Consider the following 19,447-nt stretch of genomic DNA (forward strand, 5'->3'; position numbering starts at 1 on the left):
GTGCTGTTAAAAAAAAACTTTTGTTTTCTGTGCAAGACTATGGTAAACACTTAATCGCCCGGGCGTTTAATTGAACCGGCGTTTATTATGCCAAATGAGGTCGGACCCCCGGCGGCTATTAGAGCACAGGCGCGTATTTGCACGCGGGCGATTATTTGGTCATCTACGGTATTCAAAAAGCTGAATAGTTGAAGAGAATTTTGAAAAAGCTGAACATGTGCAAAATTATGAAAAAAGCTAAATATTTGAAAATAATATTAAGAAAGCTTAATATCTGCAAATGTATGAAATAAGCTAAATAGCTGAACAAATATGAAAAACCTGAATATTTGAAAAGAATATGAAAGGCAAAAAAATGTTGAAGACATGTTGAAATGTCCATAAAGAGCTGAACATTTTAATATTTGAATGTTCTTTTTGTTTTTAGTATTAGTAGGGTACTAATAGAAGTAGTAGGAGTAGTATCAGTAGTAGTAGTAGTAGCAGTAATACTAGTATTATTAGTAAAAGTAGTATTAGTAGTAGCAGTAGTATTAGCAGTAGTACTAGTAATATTAGTACAAGTATTAGTATTATTAGTAGTAGTAGAAGTAGAAGTACTACTAGTACTAGTAATATTAGTACAAGTATTAGTAGTATTAGTAGTAGTAGAAGTAGAAGTACGAGTAGTAGTAGTCCTAGTACTACTACAAGTAGTGGAGGTAGTATCAGTAGTAAACTAGAAGTAGTACTAGTACAAGTACAAGTAGTGGACATGGTATCAGTAGCAGGCTAGTAGCAAAAGGAGTAGTAGTACGAGTAAAAGTTCAAGTAGTGGACGTAGTATCAGTAGTAGACGTAGTAGTAGTACTAGTACTACTACAAGTAGTGGAGGTAGTATCAGTAGTAGGCTAGTAGTAGTAGTAGTAGTACTATTACAAGTAGTGGACATAGTATCAGTAGTAGTACTAGTACAAGTTCAAGTAGTGGACGTAGTATCAGTAGTAGAAGAAGTAGTAGTAGTACTACTACAAGTAGTGGAGGAAGTATCAGTAGTAGGCTAGTAGTAGAAGTATTAGAAGTAGTATCAGTAGTAGGCTAGTAGAAGAAGTAGTAGTAGTAGTAGTAGTACTAGTACTACTACAAGTAGTGGAGGTAGTATCAGTAGTAGGCTAGTACAAGTAGTATTAGTAGTAGTACTATTACAAGTAGTGGACATAGTATCAGTAGTAGGCTAGTAGTAGTAGTACTAGTACAAGTACAAGTAGTGGACATGGTATCAGTAGTAGGCTAGTAGCAAAAGGAGTAGTAGTACGAGTAAAAGTTCAAGTAGTGGACGTAGTATCAGTAGTAGACGTAGTAGTAGTACTAGTACTACTACAAGTAGTGGAGGTAGTATCAGTAGTAGGCTAGTAGTAGTACTATTACAAGTAGTGGACATAGTATCAGTAGTAGTACTAGTACAAGTTCAAGTAGTGGACGTAGTATCAGTAGTAGAAGAAGTAGTAGTAGTAGTAGTACTACTACAAGTAGTGGAGGTAGTATCAGTAGTAGGCTAGTACTAGTAGTATTAGTAGTAGTACTATTACAAGTAGTGGACATAGTATCAGTAGTAGGCTAGTAGTAGTAGTACTAGTACAAGTACGACCAGTGGACGTAGTATCAGTAGTAGGCTAGTAGTAGAAGTAGTAGTAGTAGTAGTAGTCAGACAGACAGAGAGTGAGACAGAGAGAGATAGACAGACTTGTGTATACATTTTAAAGTTTAAATGGAGTTTCTAGGTGAAAGTATGTTTGAGCAGACGATGTTTGACAAAAAAAACTACAAATCCCACTGACTGCTCCTGTCTGCCGCTCCCGTCTGCCAATCAGAGCACACCTGCTGTCACTTCTAAAGATCAAAGCCACAGAGATCAAAGCCATCTACGCGCCTGTGTAACTGTCTAGAGGCTGTCTCTATTCCTCCATTTCGGAGGGTCCGAACAAAAGCTTCTCACGCTCACACCGAAAGTTGTATTGCCAAAATTTTCGCACCGTTAGCGCCACAAGACTCTGCTGAAGACACTGATGACTTTTATTTTTTCCTAGTGTCAGAAATGTGGACGCTAGGGCGAGTTAGAAATGCTGTTCATATCAGGTTTCTTTGAAAATCTGCTTCTCAATTAACATTGGAGCGGATGAGGAGAAAAAAAGGACTTGGCCGCACTTAGAGGTTGCTAGTTCAAATTCTGTAAATCTCACAGAGATTTTGAGCACATTGTGAGAGACAGGACAAGTTTGTCTACAAAATTGGAAAAGATCACGTGTGTAGAGTGAAAATTGTGGCCGGGAGGAGTTTGGAAAGGAAAAAAATCTGAAGTATGACGAGGAGCTCTCACACTCTAACGATGATGTCACGCACTCTAGCAGGCGCAATACACACCCATTGTAAACTCTGATCAGGTCTTAAAAAACCATCAAACATAAACTGTGATTATAGAAAAACTGTAAAAGATATCAAAACACTGAGTAATAGTGTTATAGTTCAAAGTCTTGTAGGTTGTTTAAAGTTTAAATGGAGTCTGTAGGTGGAAGTATGTGAAAGTATTCGGAGTTCAAAGAGGAGGATGTTCAAGAGGTTTTTAGGCTGATCTCCATAGGAATGCATTGAAAAAAAAATATGGAAAAGGCTGAATATTTTAAAAAGTATGAAAGGTAGAACAAAGTTTGAAAATCAGCACAAAAGAGCTGAAAAAGCTGAACATTTTCATAGTTCAATGGTTTTTGTAGCTGAAAGTATGCAGAAGTTAGAGACGACCAAAAAACGTACGGAAGAAGAATAATAATAAGAAAAAAAAAAATAATAAAGATTAGGATAACATAGGTTGGAAATGCTTTAAAGCATTTCCACCAAAAACTAGAAAATGCATTTCTAGTATTTTTTAATATTAAAATATTAAAAAAGCTGAATATTTCAAGAGAATATTCAAAAAAGCTGAATATGTGCAAAAGTTTGAAAAAGCTGAATAGTTGAAGAGAATATTCAAAAAGCTGAATATGTGAAAAGTATGAAAAAGCTGAAGAGAATATTAAAAAAGCTGAATATGTGCAAAAGTTTGAAAAAGCTGAATAGTTGAAGAGAATATTCAAAAAGCTGAATAGTTGAAGGGAATTTTGAAAAAGCTGAATAGTTGAAGAGAATATTCAAAAAGCTGAATAGTTGAAGAGAATTTTGAAAAAGCTGAACATGTGCAAAATTATGAAAAAAGCTAAATATTTGAAAATAATATTAAGAAAGCTTAATATCTGCAAATGTATGAAATAAGCTAAATAGCTGAACAAATATGAAAAACCTGAATATTTGAAAAGAATATGAAAGGCAAAAAAATGTTGAAGACATGTTGAAATGTCCATAAAGAGCTGAACATTTTAATATTTGAATGTTCTTTTTGTTTTTAGTATTAGTAGGGTACTAATAGAAGTAGTAGGAGTAGTATCAGTAGTAGTAGTAGTAGCAGTAGTACTAGTAATATTAGTACAAGTATTAGTATTATTAGTAGTAGTAGAAGTAGAAGTACTACTAGTACTAGTAATATAAGTACAAGTATTAGTAGTATTAGTAGTAGTAGAAGTAGAAGTACTAGTAGTAGTAGTCCTAGTACTACTACAAGTAGTGGAGGTAGTATCAGTAGTAAACTAGAAGTAGTACCAGTACTAGTACAAGTACAAGTAGTGGACGTAGTATCAGCAGTAGAAGAAGTAGTAGTAGTACTAGTACTACTACAAGTAGTGGAGGTAGTATCAGTAGTAGGCTAGTAGTAGTAGTAGTAGTAGTACTATTACAAGTAGTGGACATAGTATCAGTAGTAGTACTAGTACAAGTTCAAGTAGTGGACGTAGTATCAGTAGTAGAAGAAGTAGTAGTAGTAGTAGTACTACTACAAGTAGTGGAGGAAGTATCAGTAGTAGGCTAGTAGTAGAAGTATTAGAAGTAGTATCAGTAGTAGACTAGTAGAAGAAGTAGTAGTAGTAGTAGTAGTACTAGTACTACTACAAGTAGTGGAGGTAGTATCAGTAGTAGGCTAGTACTAGTAGTATTAGTAGTAGTACTATTACAAGTAGTGGACATAGTATCAGTAGTAGGCTAGTAGTAGTAGTACTAGTACAAGTACAAGTAGTGGACATGGTATCAGTAGTAGGCTAGTAGCAAAAGGAGTAGTAGTACGAGTAAAAGTTCAAGTAGTGGACGTAGTATCAGTAGTAGACGTAGTAGTAGTACTAGTACTACTACAAGTAGTGGAGGTAGTATCAGTAGTAGGCTAGTAGTAGTACTAGTAGTACTATTACAAGTAGTGGACATAGTATCAGTAGTAGTACTAGTACAAGTTCAAGTAGTGGACGTAGTATCAGTAGTAGAAGAAGTAGTAGTAGTAGTAGTACTACTACAAGTAGTGGAGGAAGTATCAGTAGTAGGCTAGTAGTAGAAGTATTAGAAGTAGTATCAGTAGTAGGCTAGTAGAAGAAGTAGTAGTAGTAGTAGTAGTAGTAGTACTAGTACTACTACAAGTAGTGGAGGTAGTATCAGTAGTAGGCTAGTACTAGTAGTATTAGTAGTAGTACTATTACAAGTAGTGGACATAGTATCAGTAGTAGGCTAGTAGTAGTAGTACTAGTACAAGTACGAGCAGTGGACGTAGTATCAGTAGTAGGCTAGTAGTAGAAGTAGTAGTAGTAGTAGTCAGACAGACAGAGAGTGAGACAGAGAGAGATAGACAGACTTGTGTATACATTTTAAAGTTTAAATGGAGTTTCTAGGTGAAAGTATGTTTGAGCAGACGATGTTTGACAAAAAAAACTACAAATCCCACTGACTGCTCCTGTCTGCCGCTCCTGTCCACCAATCAGAGCACACCTGCTGTCACTTCTAAAGATCAAAGCCACAGAGATCAAAGCCATCTACGCGCCTGTGTAATTGTCTAGAGCCTGTCTCTATTCCTCCATTTCGGAGGGTCCGAACAAAAGCTTCTCACGCTCACACCGAAAGTCGAATTGCCAAAATTTTCGCACCGTTAGTGCCACAAGACTCTGCAGAAGACACTGATCACTTTAATTTTTTCCTAGTGTCAGAAATGTGGACGCTAGGGCGAGTTAGAAAATGCTGTTCATATCAGGTTTCTTTGAAAATCTGCTTCTAAATTAACATTGGAGCGGATGACGAGAAAACCTGACTTGGCCGTGCTTAGAGGTTGCTAGTTCAAATTCTGTAAATCGCACAGACTTTTTGAGCACATCGTGAGAGACAGGACAAGTTTGTCTACAAAATTGGAAAATATCACGTCTGTAGAGTGAAAATTGTGGCCGGGAGGAGTTTGGAAAGGAAAAAAATCTGAAGTATGACGAGGAGCTCTCACACTCTAACGATGATGTCACGCACTCTAGCAGGCGCAATACACACCCATTGTAAACTCCGATCAGGTCTTAAAAAACCATCAAACATAAACTGTGATTATGGAAAAACTGTAAAAGATATCAAAAAACTGAGTAATAGTGTTATAGTTCAAAGTCTTGTAGGTTGTTTAAAGTTTAAATGGAGTCTGTAGGTGGAAGTATGTGAAAGTATACGGAGTTCAAAGAGGAGGATGTTAAAGAGGTTTTTAGGCTGATCTCCATAGGAATGCATTGAAAAAAAAATATGGAAAAGGCTGAATATATGAAAAAGTATGAAAGGTAGAACAAAGTTTGAAAATCAGCACAAAAGAGCTGAAAAAGCTGAACATTTTGATAGTTGAATGGTTTTTGTAGCTGAAAGTATGCAGAAGTTAGAGACGACCAAAAAACGTACGGAAGAAGAATAATAACTAGAAAATGCATTTCCTGCGGAAATACGTGGAAATGCTTTAATGCTGAAGCAACACTGAAAAAAAAGCTGAATATTTGAAGAAAATATTAAAAAAGCAGAGTATTTGAAGAAAATATTAAAAAAGCTGAATATTTCAAGAGAATATTCAAAAAAGCTGAATATGTGCAAAAGTTTGAAAAAGCTGAATAGTTGAAGAGAATATTCAAAAAGCTGAATATGTGAAAAGTATGAAAAAGCTGAATAGCTGAAGAGAATATTCAAAAAGCTGAATATGTGAAAAGTATGAAAAAGCTGAATGTCTGTCCCTCTCTCTCTCTCTCTCTCTCTTTCTCTCTCATGTCTCACTCTCTGTCTGTCTCTCTCTCTCTGTGTGTCTCTCTCTGTCTCACTCACTCTCTGTCTGTCTGTCTCTCTGTCTGTCAGTCCCCCCCTCTCTCTATCTGTCCATCACGCTGACGATGTCATATGTCATGATGTCATATGTCATCTATCTGTCCATCACGCTCTCTGTCTGTCCCTCTCTCGCTCTATCTCTCTGTCTGTCCCTCTGTCTCTGTGTCTGTCCCTATCTCTTTCTGTGTCTGTCCCTCTCTCTCTCTGTCTCTCTGTCTGTCCCTCTGTCTCTGTGTCTGTCCCTCTGTCTCTGTCTGTCCCTATCTCTTTCTGTGTCTGTCCCGCTTTCTCTCTCTCTCTGTCTGTCTGTCTTTCTATCTGTGTGTGTGTGTGTGTGTGTGTGTGTGTGTGTGTGTGTGTGTGTGTGTGTGTGTGTGTCTGTCTGTCTGTCTGTCTTCTGTCAGAGAAGGATAAAATGGCCGACATTCAAACTTTATTATTGACAGTCATTGTTATTAGACAGAGAGTTAAAAAAAAATAGCTAAGCACTCCACCCCTACTGACTGCTCCTGTCCACCAATCAGTGCGCACCTGCTGCGCTTCTCAAGATCAAAGCCACACCCTCTGTCTGTGTGACTGTAAATCCTGTCAGAATTTTGGCTCGACGCACCCTCCAAACAAAAGCTTCCCACACTCACACCGAAACTCCTATTGATAAGAGATTTAAAAAAGCTAAATATGTGCAAAAGTATGAAAAAGCTGAATATTTGAAGAGAATATTGAAAAAGCTAAATATGTGCAAAAGTATGAAAAAGCTGAATATTTGAAGAGAATATTGAAAAAGCTGAATATGCAAAAAGTTTGAAAAAGCTGAATATTTGAAGAGAATATTGAAAAAGCTGAATATGCAAAAAGTTTGAAAGTATGCAGATTGCCATGCTATTCAAAGAGGAGCATGTTAAAGAGGTTTTTAGGCTGATCTCACCAGCCACTCATCACAGCTCATCACACCACTCGTGTCTCCATTTTAAAGTTTAAATGGAGTTTCTAGGTGAAAGTATGACCGAGCAGAAGACGTTTGACTAAAAAAACTACATTTCCCATTACTAAATGTAGTTTTTAGTACATTCCTGTCCACCAATCAGAGCACACCACTCGTGTCTCCATTTTAAAGTTTAAATGGAGTTTCTAGGTGAAAGTATGGACGAGAAGAAGACGTTTGACTAAAAAAACTACATTTCCCACTACTAAATGTAGTTCTTAGTACATTCCTGTCCACCAATCAGAGCACACCACTCGTGTTTCCATTTTAAAGTTAAAATGGAGTTTCTAGGTGAAAGTATGGTCGAGCTGAAGACGTTTGACTAAAAAAACTACATTTCCCACTACTAAATGTAGTTCTTAGTACATTCCTGTCCACCAATCAGAGCACACCACTCGTCTCTCCATTTTAAAGTTTAAATGGAGTTTCTAGGTGAAAATATGCCCTGAACTCAGCTGTCACTCAAGTACTACCGAGTACTAGCGAGTACTAGCGAGTACTACCGAGTACTACCAAGTACTACCGAGTACTACTGAGTCTCAAGTACTGAGAACTACTAGGTACAATGTATTGTCAAACAGTTGAGTGCTTCGCACTCAACTGTTTCCCAGTACATGTCATTGAACTCAGCTGTCACTCAAGTACTACCGAGTACTACCAAGTACTACCGAGTACTACTGAGTCTCAAGTACTGAGAACTACTAGGTACAATGTATTGTCAAACAGTTGAGTGCTTCGCACTCAACTGTTTCCCTGTACAGGTCACTGAACTCAGCTGTCACTCAAGTACTACCGAGTACTACCGAGTACTACCAAGTACTACCGAGTACTACTGAGTCTCAAGTACTGAGAACTACTAGGTACAATGTATTGTAAAACAGTTGAGTGCGAAGCACTCAACTGTTAAGCAATACATGTCACTGAACTCAGCTGTCACTCAAGTACTACCGAGTACTACCGAGTACTACTGAGACTCAAGTACTGAGAACTACTAGGTACAGGTCACTGAACTCAGCTGTCACTCAAGTACTACCGAGTACTCCATTTTAAAGTTTAAATGGAGTTTCTAGGTGAAAGTATGGCTGAGCTGAAGAGGTTTGACTAAAAAAACTACATATCCCACTACTAATGTAGTTTTAGTACATTCCTGTCCTCCAATCAGAGCACACCTGCTGTCAGTTATGAAGATCAGTGCCACACAGTGCTGTCACCATGGCAACGGCCCTTGCTGCGTGTGTATGACTGCTTTGGAGCGTCTCTCTGCTTCTCTCTATCGCTCAATTCCCCCTCTGCGCATGGGTCTGAACAAAAGCATGCCACGCTCACACCGAAACTCCTATCGCCAAAATTTTCGGACCGTTAGCGCCACAAGACTCGGCTGAAGACACTGATGACTTTTATTTTTTCCTAGTGTCAGAAATGTGGACGCTAGGGCGAGTTAGAAATGCTGTTCATATCAGGTTTCTTTGAAAATCTGCTTCTAAATTAACATTGGAGCGGATGACGAGAAAACCTGACTTGGCCGCGCTTAGAGGTTGCTAGTTCAAATTCTGTAAAACTCACAGAGATTTTGAGCACATTGTGAGAGACGGGACAAGTTTGTCTACAAAATTGGAAAATATCACGTCTGTAGAGTGAAGATCGTGGCCGGGAGGAGTTTGGAAAGGAAAAAACTCTGAGAAGCCCTCACACTCTAACTGATGATGTCACGCACTCTAGCCCAGAAGGTTCCGCGCAATACACACCCATTGAAAACTCAAAAAAAGTCTGAAAACAGCATCATATTTAAACACTGATAATTTAAAAACTGTAATAGATATCACAATGAAAAGTAATAGCTGAATAGCTGAAGGTTTTGTGAATGTTTTAAAATTTGAATGACGTCTGTAGGTGGAAGTATGCAGACTGCCATGCTTTTCAAAGAGGAGCATGTTAAAGAGGTTTTTAGGCTGATCTCCATAGGAATGCATTGAAAAAAAAATATGGAAAAGGCTGAATATATGAAAAAGTATGAAAGGCTGAAAAAATGTTGAAGATATCCCGGAAAGAGCTGAAAAAGCTGAACATTTTGATAGCTGAATGGTTTTTGTAGCTGAAAGTATGCAGAAGCTAGAGGCGACCAAAAAACGTACGGAAGAAGAAAAATAAGAAAAATAAAGATTAGGATAACATAGGTTGGAAATGCTTGAAAGCATTTCCACCAACTAGAAAATGCATTTCCTGCGGAAATACGTGGAAATGCTTTAATGCTGAAGCAACACTGAAAAAAAAGCAGAATATTTGAAGAAAATATTAAAAAAGCAGAATATTTGAAGAAAATATTAAAAAAGCTGAATGTTTCAAGAGAATATTCAAAAAGCTGAATAAGTGCAAAAGTATGAAAAAGCTGAATATTTGAAGAGAATATTAAAAAAGCTGAATATGCAAAAAGTTTGAAAAAGCTGAATAGTTGAAGAGAATGTTAAAAAAAGCTGAATATGCAAAAAGTTTGAAAATCTGAATAGTTAAAGAGAATATTCAAAAAGCTGAATATGTGAAAAGTATGAAAAAGCTGAATATGTGCAAAATTATGAAAAAAGCTAAATATTTGAAAATAATATTAAGAAAGCTTAATATCTGCAAATGTATGAAATAATAATAACAAATATGAAAAACCTGAATATTTGAAAAGAATATGAAAGGCAAAAAAATGTTGAAGACATGTTGAAATGTCCATAAAGAGCTGAACATTTTAATATTTGAATGTTCTTTTTGTTTTTAGTATTAGTAGGGTACTAATAGAAGTAGTAGGAGTAGTATGAGTAGTAGTAGTAGTAGCAGTAATACTAGTATTATTAGTAAAAGTAGTATTAGTAGTAGCAGTAGTATTAGCAGTAGTACTAGTAATATTAGTACAAGTATTAGTAGTATTAGTAGTAGTAGAAGTAGAAGTACTAGTAGTAGTAGTCCTAGTACTACTACAAGTAGTGGAGGTAGTATCAGTAGTAAAGTAGAAGTAGTACTAGTACTAGTACAAGTACAAGTAGTGGACATGGTATCAGTAGTAGGCTAGTAGCAAAAGGAGTAGTAGTACGAGTAAAAGTTCAAGTAGTGGACGTAGTATCAGTAGTAGACGTAGTAGTAGTACTAGTACTACTACAAGTAGTGGAGGTAGTATCAGTAGTAGGCTAGTAGTAGTAGTAGTAGTGCTATTACAAGTAGTGGACATAGTATCAGTAGTAGTACTAGTACAAGTTCAAGTAGTGGACGTAGTATCAGTAGTAGAAGAAGTAGTAGTAGTAGTAGTACTACTACAAGTAGTGGAGGAAGTATCAGTAGTAGGCTAGTAGTAGAAGTATTAGAAGTAGTATCAGTAGTATGCGTAGTAGTAGTACTAGTACTACTACAAGTAGTGGAGGTAGTATCAGTAGTAGGCTAGTAGTAGTAGTAGTAGTACTATTACAAGTAGTGGACATAGTATCAGTAGTAGTACTAGTACAAGTTCAAGTAGTGGACGTAGTATCAGTAGTAGTAGTAGTAGTACTAGTACTACTACAAGTAGTGGAGGTAGTATCAGTAGTAGGCTAGTACTAGTAGTATTAGTAATAGTACTATTACAAGTAGTGGACATAGAATCAGTAGTAGGCTAGTAGTAGCAGTAGTAGTAGTACTAGTACAAGTACGAGCAGTGGACGTAGTATCAGTAGTAGTAGTAGTAGCAGTAATAGTAGTAGTATTAGTAGTAGCAGTAGTATTAGCAGTAGTACTAGTAATATTAGTACAAGTATTAGTATTATTAGTAGTAGTAGAAGTAGAAGTACTACTAGTACTAGTAATATTAGTACAAGTATTAGTAGTATTAGTAGTAGTAGAAGTAGAAGTACTATTAGTAGTAGTCCTAGTACTACTACAAGTAGTGGAGGTAGTATCAGTAGTAAACTAGAAGTAGTACTAGTACTAGTACAAGTAGTGGACATGGTATCAGTAGTAGGCTAGTAGCAAAAGGAGTAGTAGTACGAGTAAAAGTTCAAGTAGTGGACGTAGTATCAGTAGTAGACGTAGTAGTAGTACTAGTACTACTACAAGTAGTGGAGGTAGTATCAGTAGTAGGCTAGTAGTAGTAGTAGTAGTACTATTACAAGTAGTGGACATAGTATCAGTAGTAGTACTAGTACAAGTTCAAGTAGTGGACGTAGTACCAGTAGTAGAAGAAGTAGAAGTAGTAGTAGTACTACTACAAGTAGTGGAGGAAGTATCAGTAGTAGGCTAGTAGTAGAAGTAATAGAAGTAGTATCAGTAGTAGGCTAGTAGAAGAAGTAGTAGTAGTAGTAGTAGTAGTACTAGTACTACTACAAGTAGTGGAGGTAGTATCAGTAGTAGGCTAGTACTAGTAGTATAAGTAGTAGTACTATTACAAGTAGTGGACATAGTATCAGTAGTAGGCTAGTAGTAGCAGTAGTAGTAGTACTAGTACAAGTACAAGAAGTGGACGTAGTATCAGTAGTAGGCTAGTAGTAGAAGTAGTAGTAGTAGTAGTAGTCAGACAGACAGAGAGTGAGACAGAGAGAGATAGACAGACTTGTGTATACATTTTACAGTTTAAATGGAGTTTCTAGGTGAAAGTATGTTTGAGCAGACGATGTTTGACAAAAAAAACTACAAATCCCACTGACTGCTCCTGTCTGCCGCTCCTTTCCGCCAATCAGAGCACACCTGCTGTCACTTCTAAAGATCAAAGCCACAGAGATCAAAGCCATCTACGCGCCTGTGTAACTGCCTAGAGCCTGTCTCTATTCCTCCATTTCGGAGGGTCCGAACAAAAGCTTCTCACGCTCACACCGAAAGTCGTATTGCCAAAATGTTCGCACCGTTAGCGCCACAAGACTCTGCTGAAGACAGTGATCACTTTTATTTTTTCCTAGTGTCAGAAATGTGGACGCTAGGGCGAGTTAGAAATGCTGTTCGTTTCAGGTTTCTTTGAAAATCTGCTTCTCAATTAACATTGGAGCGGATGACGAAAAAAATGGACTTGGCCGCGCTTAGAGGTTGCTAGTTCAAATTCTGTAACTGTCACAGAGTTTTTGAGCACATTGTGAGAGACAAGACAAGTTTGTCTACAAAATTGGAAAAAATCACGTGTGTAGAGTGAAAATTGTGGCCGGGAGGAGTTTGGAAAGGAAAAAAATCTGAAGTATGACGAGGAGCTCTCACACTCTAACGATGATGTCACGCACTCTAGCAGGCGCAATACACACCCATTATAAACTCTAATGAGGTCTGAAAAAACCATAAAACATAAACTGTGATTATATAAAAACTGTAAAAGATATCAAAAAACTGAGCAAGAGTTTTATAGTTCAAAGTCTTGTAGATTGTTTAAAGTTTAAATGGAGTCTGTAGGTGGAAGTATGTGAAACTAGTCGGAGTTCAAAGAGGTTGATGTTAAAGAGGTTTTTAGGCTGATCTCCATAGGAATGCATTGAAAAAAAAATATGGAAAAGGCTGAATATATTAAAAAGTATGAAAGGTAGAAAAAAGGTTGAAAATCGGCACAAAAGAGCTGAAAAAGCTGAACATTTTGATACTTGAATGGTTTTTGTAGCTGAAAGTATGCAGAAGATAGAGACGACCGAAAAAGGTACGGAAGAAGAATAATAACTAGAAAATGCATTTCCTGCGGAAATACGTGGAAATGCTTTAATGCTGAAGCAACACTGAAAAAAAAGCTGAATATTTGAAGAAAATATTTAAAAAAGCAGAGTATTTGAAGAAAATATTAAAAAAGCTGAATATTTCAAGAGAATATTCAAAAAAGCTGAATATGTGCAAAAGTTTGAAAAAGCTGAATAGTTGAAGAGAATATTCAAAAAGCTGAATATGTGCAAAAGTTTGAAAAAGCTGAATAGTTGAAGAGAATATTCAAAAAGCTGAATAGTTGAAGAGAATTTTGAAAAAGCTGAATAGTTGAAGAGAATTTTCAAAAAGCTGAATAGTTGAAGAGAACTTTGAAAAAGCTGAACATGTGCAAAATTATGAAAAAAGCTAAATATTTGAAAATAATATTAAGAAAGCTTAATATCTGCAAATGTATGAAATAAGCTAAATAGCTGAACAAATATGAAAAACCTGAATATTTGAAGAGAATATGAAAGGCAAAAAAATGTTGAAGACATGTTGAAATGTCCATAAAGAGCTGAACATTTTAATATTTGAATGTTCTTTTTGTTTTTAGTATTAGTAGGGTACTAATAGAAGTAGTAGGAGTAGTATCAGTAGTAGTAGTAGTAGCAGTAATACTAGTATTATTAGTAAAAGTAGTATTAGTAGTAGCAGTAGTATTAGCAGTAGTACTAGTAATATTAGTACAAGTATTAGTATTATTAGAAGTAGTCGAAGTAGAAGTACTACTAGTACTAGTAATATTAGTACAAGTATTAGTAGTATTAGTAGTAGTAGAAGTAGAAGTACTAGTAGTAGTAGTCCTAGTACTACTACAAGTAGTGGAGGTAGTATCAGTAGTAAACTAGAAGTAGTACTAGTACTAGTACAAGTACAAGTAGTGGACATGGTATCAGTAGTAGGCTAGTAGCAAAAGGAGTAGTAGTACGAGTAAAAGTTCAAGTAGTGGACGTAGTATCAGTAGTAGACGTAGTAGTAGTACTACTACAAGTAGTGGACGTAGTATCAGTAGTAGACGTAGTAGTAGTACTAGTACTACTACAAGTAGTGGAGGTAGTATCAGTAGTAGGCTAGTAGTAGTAGTAGTAGTACTATTACAAGTAGTGGACATAGTATCAGTAGTAGTACTAGTACAAGTTCAAGTAGTGGACGTAGTATCAGTAGTAGAAGAAGTAGTAGTAGTAGTAGTACTACTACAAGTAGTGGAGGAAGTATCAGTAGTAGGCTAGTAGTAGAAGTATTAGAAGTAGTATCAGTAGTAGGCTAGTAGAAGAAGTAGTAGTAGTAGTAGTAGTACTAGTACTACTACAAGTAGTGGAGGTAGTATCAGTAGTAGGCTAGTACTAGTAGTATTAGTAGTAGTACTATTACAAGTAGTGGACATAGTATCAGTAGTAGGCTAGTAGTAGCAGTAGTAGTAGTACTAGTACAAGTACGAGAAGTGGACGTAGTATCAGTAGTAGGCTAGTAGTAGAAGTAGTAGTAGTAGTAGTCAGACAGACAGAGAGTGAGACAGAGAGAGATAGACAGACTTGTGTATACATTTTAAAGTTTAAATGGAGTTTCTAGGTGAAAGTATGTTTGAGCAGAAGATGTTTGACAAAAAAAACTACAAATCCCACTGACTGCTCCTGTCTGCCGCTCCTGTCCGCCAATCAGAGCACACCTGCTGTCACTTCTAAAGATCAAAGCCACAGAGATCAAAGCCATCTACGCGCCTGTGTAACTGTCTAGAGCCTGTCTCTATTCCTCCATTTCGGAGGGTCCGAACAAAAGCTTCTCACGCTCACACCGAAACTCGTATCGCCAAAATGTTCGCACCGTTAGCGCCACAAGACTCTGCTGAAGACACTGATCACTTTTATTTTTTCCTAGTCTCAGAAATGTGGACGCTAGGGCGAGTTAGAAATGCTGCTCATTTCAGGTTTCTTTGAAAATCTGTTTCTCAATTTGTATGGCAGCCCATTGGGAGAAAAAACCGACGTGGCTGCGCTTAGAGGTTGCTAGTTCAAATTCTGTAAATCTCATAGAGTTTTTGAGCACATGGTGAGAGACAGGACAAGTTTGTCTACAAAACTGGAAAATATCACGTGTGTAGTGTGTAAATTGTGGCCAGGAGGAGTTTGGAAAGAAAAAAAAGCTGAAGTGTGTTGGGCTGCTCTCACACTCTAAGCGATGATGTCACCCACTCTAGCACGCGCAATACACACCCATTATAAACTCTGATGAGGTCTGAAAAAACCATAAAACATAAACTGTGATTATAGAAAAACTGTAAAAGATATCAAAAAACTGAGCAAGAGTTTTATAGTTCAAAGTCTTGTAGATTGTTTAAAGTTTAAATGGAGTCTGTAGGTGGAAGTATGTGAAACTAGTCGGAGTTCAAAGAGGATGATGTTAAAGAGGTTTTTAGGCTGATCTCCATAGGAATGCATTGAAAAAAAAAATATGAAAAAGCTGAATAATATGAAAAGTATGAAAGGCTGAAAAAATGTTGAAGATGTCCCGGAAAGAGCTGAAAAAGCTGAACATTTTTATAGTTGAATGGTTTTTGTAGCTGAAAGTATGCAGAAGCTAGAGGCGACCAAAAAACGTACGGAAGAAGAATAATAAAAAAAAAAATAATAAAGATTAGGATAACATAGGTTGGAAATGCTTGAAAGCATTTCCACCAAAAATAATAAAGATTAGGATAACATAGGTTGGAAATGCTTGAAAGCATTTCCACCAATAAAAAAATAAATAATTAAAACTGCGAGCAGTATCGTGACGGGCCCGAGCTCTTATGCGGTCGTGGAGTGCCTGCGGTCACAGGGCAGTGTCGTGGACGCTGCCCTTGGCGCGGCCGCCTCTCATGGCGCAAGTCGAGACACAAGCGATGGACACCGAAAGGCATCCGTCTGTCACGTGCGGTCGTGGAGTGCCTGCATTCACACGCGTGGCAGCCGCCTACCTGTGCAGCAGCCACCTCCTCGTGGCGCGAGTTTAGACACAAGCGATTGACATTTAAAGCCATCTGTCTGTCACATACACACATGTTCATGCCTTCCTGACATCTCTCCTCCTCCACCTACTGTGACCTCTCCTCCTCCTCTCCCTGTGTCCTCCTTGCAAGGTGAGATGAGAGGAATTAGTTATAAAAAAAATCAGGTGTGGCTTAAACTTGGAAAAAATGACTAAATCAATGACATTTCCTGTCACCAGTAGGTGGCGCTCTGACTGTGAGTGAATATCACAGTGCAGATGTGTTCAGGAAGGAACTCTAATCAAGTGTGCAAAGTTTGGAGCAGATCAGAGAAGAAACACTGAAGTTATAATGTTTATGGCAGAGTTCAACTGACAGCTGTGTGAGGTGCATGTGGAGATGTGTGCCATCTCTCCTCCTCTCTGTGTCCAGGCTGAAATGAGAGGAATTTAAAAAAAGGAATTAAAAGTGGCATGGCTGTTGATCTGGTGTGAGGCAGATTGAGCTGCATGTGAGATTCACAGATCTCCATGTGTCACTGATAGATCTCTGACTCCATCTGGTGGTCGCTGTGCGCCTGTGTGCCCCTCTATGCTCCCCGAGTGAAGATTGAGTGAAAACCTGGCTGATTTACACACTTGGCTAAAAACATTTTTTTACCTACTTTATCATGACTTTAGGCGGTGGGTCCAAGAGGCTTTTTTGTACAGCTGCACTGGGGCTATCTAGGAAAAAATATTTCATGCGTGTACGCCTTACCTAGAGGGGGGGCTGTTGCTGAGAAGATGGGCATAAAATCGGTCACATTTCATTTTGCCATTAGGTGGCGCTCTACCTGTCAGTTAAAATTGCAGTGCAGTTGTGTTCAGGACGTGATTGTTAACAAGCATGAATATTTTGGAGCAGATCGGAGAAGAAACGGTGAAGTTATAACAGCTTTAATGCCAATGGCGAGGGATGAAAATAGTAGCGCAGTCATGGCGTCGCCGTGGCCACGCCCCTAAATATTCTGGACATCTTTGGCATACTTTTTGTCCGTAAGGCCTTTCCAACAACATATCCAATTTTGGTATCGATCGGATCAACGGTATAATCAGTTTTTGATTTAGCGTGACCCCTGTGAAAGGCCAAAAACAGCCAAAAACAGCCAAAAACTGCAATATTTGGGATTTTCTGGAAGTGGCAAATATGACTCGATTTAGATGAAACTTGACATGCAGGTTCTTTCAAGCGATGGCAACATAGGTTTCGAGTTTCGTAATTTTGGGGGCAAAGGTTATAGAGTTATGCTAATTGCATTTTGGTAGCCCCACCCTCTAATGTTCATTGGCCGATATCTTCTGATAAAATGCATATTTTCGAAACCTTTTGGGACCATCCCCCCAGCTAGGTCTAAAGAGTATGCGTAGCGAATTTCGTCCAAATCGGACCAACGGTTTCCGAGAACTGCGCAACTTCCTTTTTTTCATAAAATCCAAGATGGCGGAAAATTTCGGTAGGCGGACTTTGGTACTCCAAGAGGATTTTTTGTAGGGGACATTTGTTTGCACATGTGTGCAAAGTTTCATGTCAATTGGAGTTACGGTGCGGCGGGGCTGGCGATTCTCCACTCTAGGTGGCGCTAGCGAGCAACTTTTTCGTGGTTGAATGCGAAAACGCCAAATTCTGTTATTTTCGCCAGGCCCTATAGACACTCCAATTTTGGTTAGTTTTTTTTTATGTTCAGGCCCCCAAAATGTAGGGCGAAGGCGTGAAAGAATAATAAGAAGAAGAAAAAAACATTCGAATAACAATAGGGCTTCGCAGCCCGACGTTGTCGGCGCTCGGGCCCTAATAAACATTTGAATAACAATAGGGCTTCGCAGCCCGACGTTGTCGGCGCTCGGGCCCTAATAAAGATTAGGATAACATAGGTTGGAAATGCTTGAAAGCATTTCCACCAATTATGTGTTTGATCTCAAACAACTTAATATCATCAAGTTTTGCCTGTGACTAATAGCAGCACAGTGATGTCACCCATGCACCCGCCAAAAATCTAGTTTATACCAGGTTTGAAAGAGTGGCATTGATTAGCTCTTAACATTTTGAGAAAGAACAGAACAAAGACAAAGAATTCAGCTGTATTCAAATTTTCGACAAGCGAAGTTCAAGCAAGAAAGTTTTTCGACCCACGTTTGCCTTCAGAGAATGACCTGAATTCAGCCACAAAACGGTAAATTGGAACCTGGCACTGGTTGCATGCGTTGCAGTCCCGACTGCTAGCTGAGGTAACAAAGAAATTAAACTTTGATATCACCTAAAGTTAAGTGATATCAAAGTTTAATTTCTTTGTTTATAGTGTTGTCCCCCGAAAAGATACAATAAAATATTTGCAAAAATGTGAGGGGTGTACTCACTTTCGTGAGATATTGTAGCTCTAAGAAAAAACAAAAAAACTTAGCTAGTTATTAACAAGCTAGTAAAGTAGCTAGCTAGCTAACTCTGCCCACACTTTCTTAGCTAACGTTAGCTATGTGTTCACTGGTAACGTTAGCTAGCGCCAACGGAAATTGTATGTTGCTCCCAGACAGCTAATCCAAGTTGAGCTGAGCCGGGCACCTGATGCAGCGACCTATCCTTAGCTCAACTACGGACCACGGACCAGCGAATGTCCCGCAGATCCCAGCTGCCTTGCTAAAGCAGATTCTATTGTGTGACACAGAGTACGAGTACGCGGAGTCCGCCCGGTCATAAAAATTGAGCCTTGCGCCGACGTGTCCGGCAACCGTCCGGTTTAGGTACACCTCGAGTCCGCTGCGAACGTCCTTGGAGTCCGCTCCGTGCGTCCGCGGCGGACAGACCGCGTATGTACATGGAGCGGACTCCAAGGACGTCCGCGGCGGACAGACCGCGTATGTACACGGAGCGGACTCCAAGGACGTCCGCGGCGGACTCGAAGTGTACCTAAAGCGGACGTCGCCGGACACGTCGGCGCAAAGCTCAAGTTTTATGACCGCGCGGACTCCGCGTACTCAGTGTAACACAATAGACTGCTCGGCAGGAAGGCTTCACGTCTATATGCTTTTAATGTGACACGCAGCTGATGTCCGCTCGACTCTGAAACTTCTTTACTCTGTTGCTTCCAGACATCTAAAGTTGAGCTGAGACGGTGAACCAACTAGCCACAGACCTGCAAACATCCTTGTAAGTTGGTGCACACTAGCTCACAGTATTAGTAAGTTAATTAGCTTCAATTTCTTGATTTACTTTGCTTTATTTTTTGTTAGTTGGCTATTTATCCCACTCTTAGCTGTCATGCCTCTTCAAGGTTTTGCTATGTAGCTATTGTTAGCTTGTTGGTTATTGTGTTAGTTTGGAAAGCCATAGTACTCATCAAAATTGTATTAAAGAGTAATATTGCAGTCTGAGTTGTTGTATAAAAAGATCACATAGTGTCAACTCATTTGAACATGAACATGTTTTGTTTTTTCATGTTTCAGGTGTGTCTGGAGTTCAGCAGGGTGGTTGGTAAGAGCCTGAGACAGGAGTTCTACGAGGCCCTTGACCATCACAGTCCCAGGCTCATGGAAATCTTCAGGGCGAAGAGGGGCCTCACAGGGCAGGTCTTGGCTGACCTGATGCGACAAACAAAG

Source organism: Eutrigla gurnardus (assembly GCF_963514095.1).
Source record: "Eutrigla gurnardus genome assembly, chromosome: 16".
Taxonomy (NCBI): domain Eukaryota; kingdom Metazoa; phylum Chordata; class Actinopteri; order Perciformes; family Triglidae; genus Eutrigla; species Eutrigla gurnardus.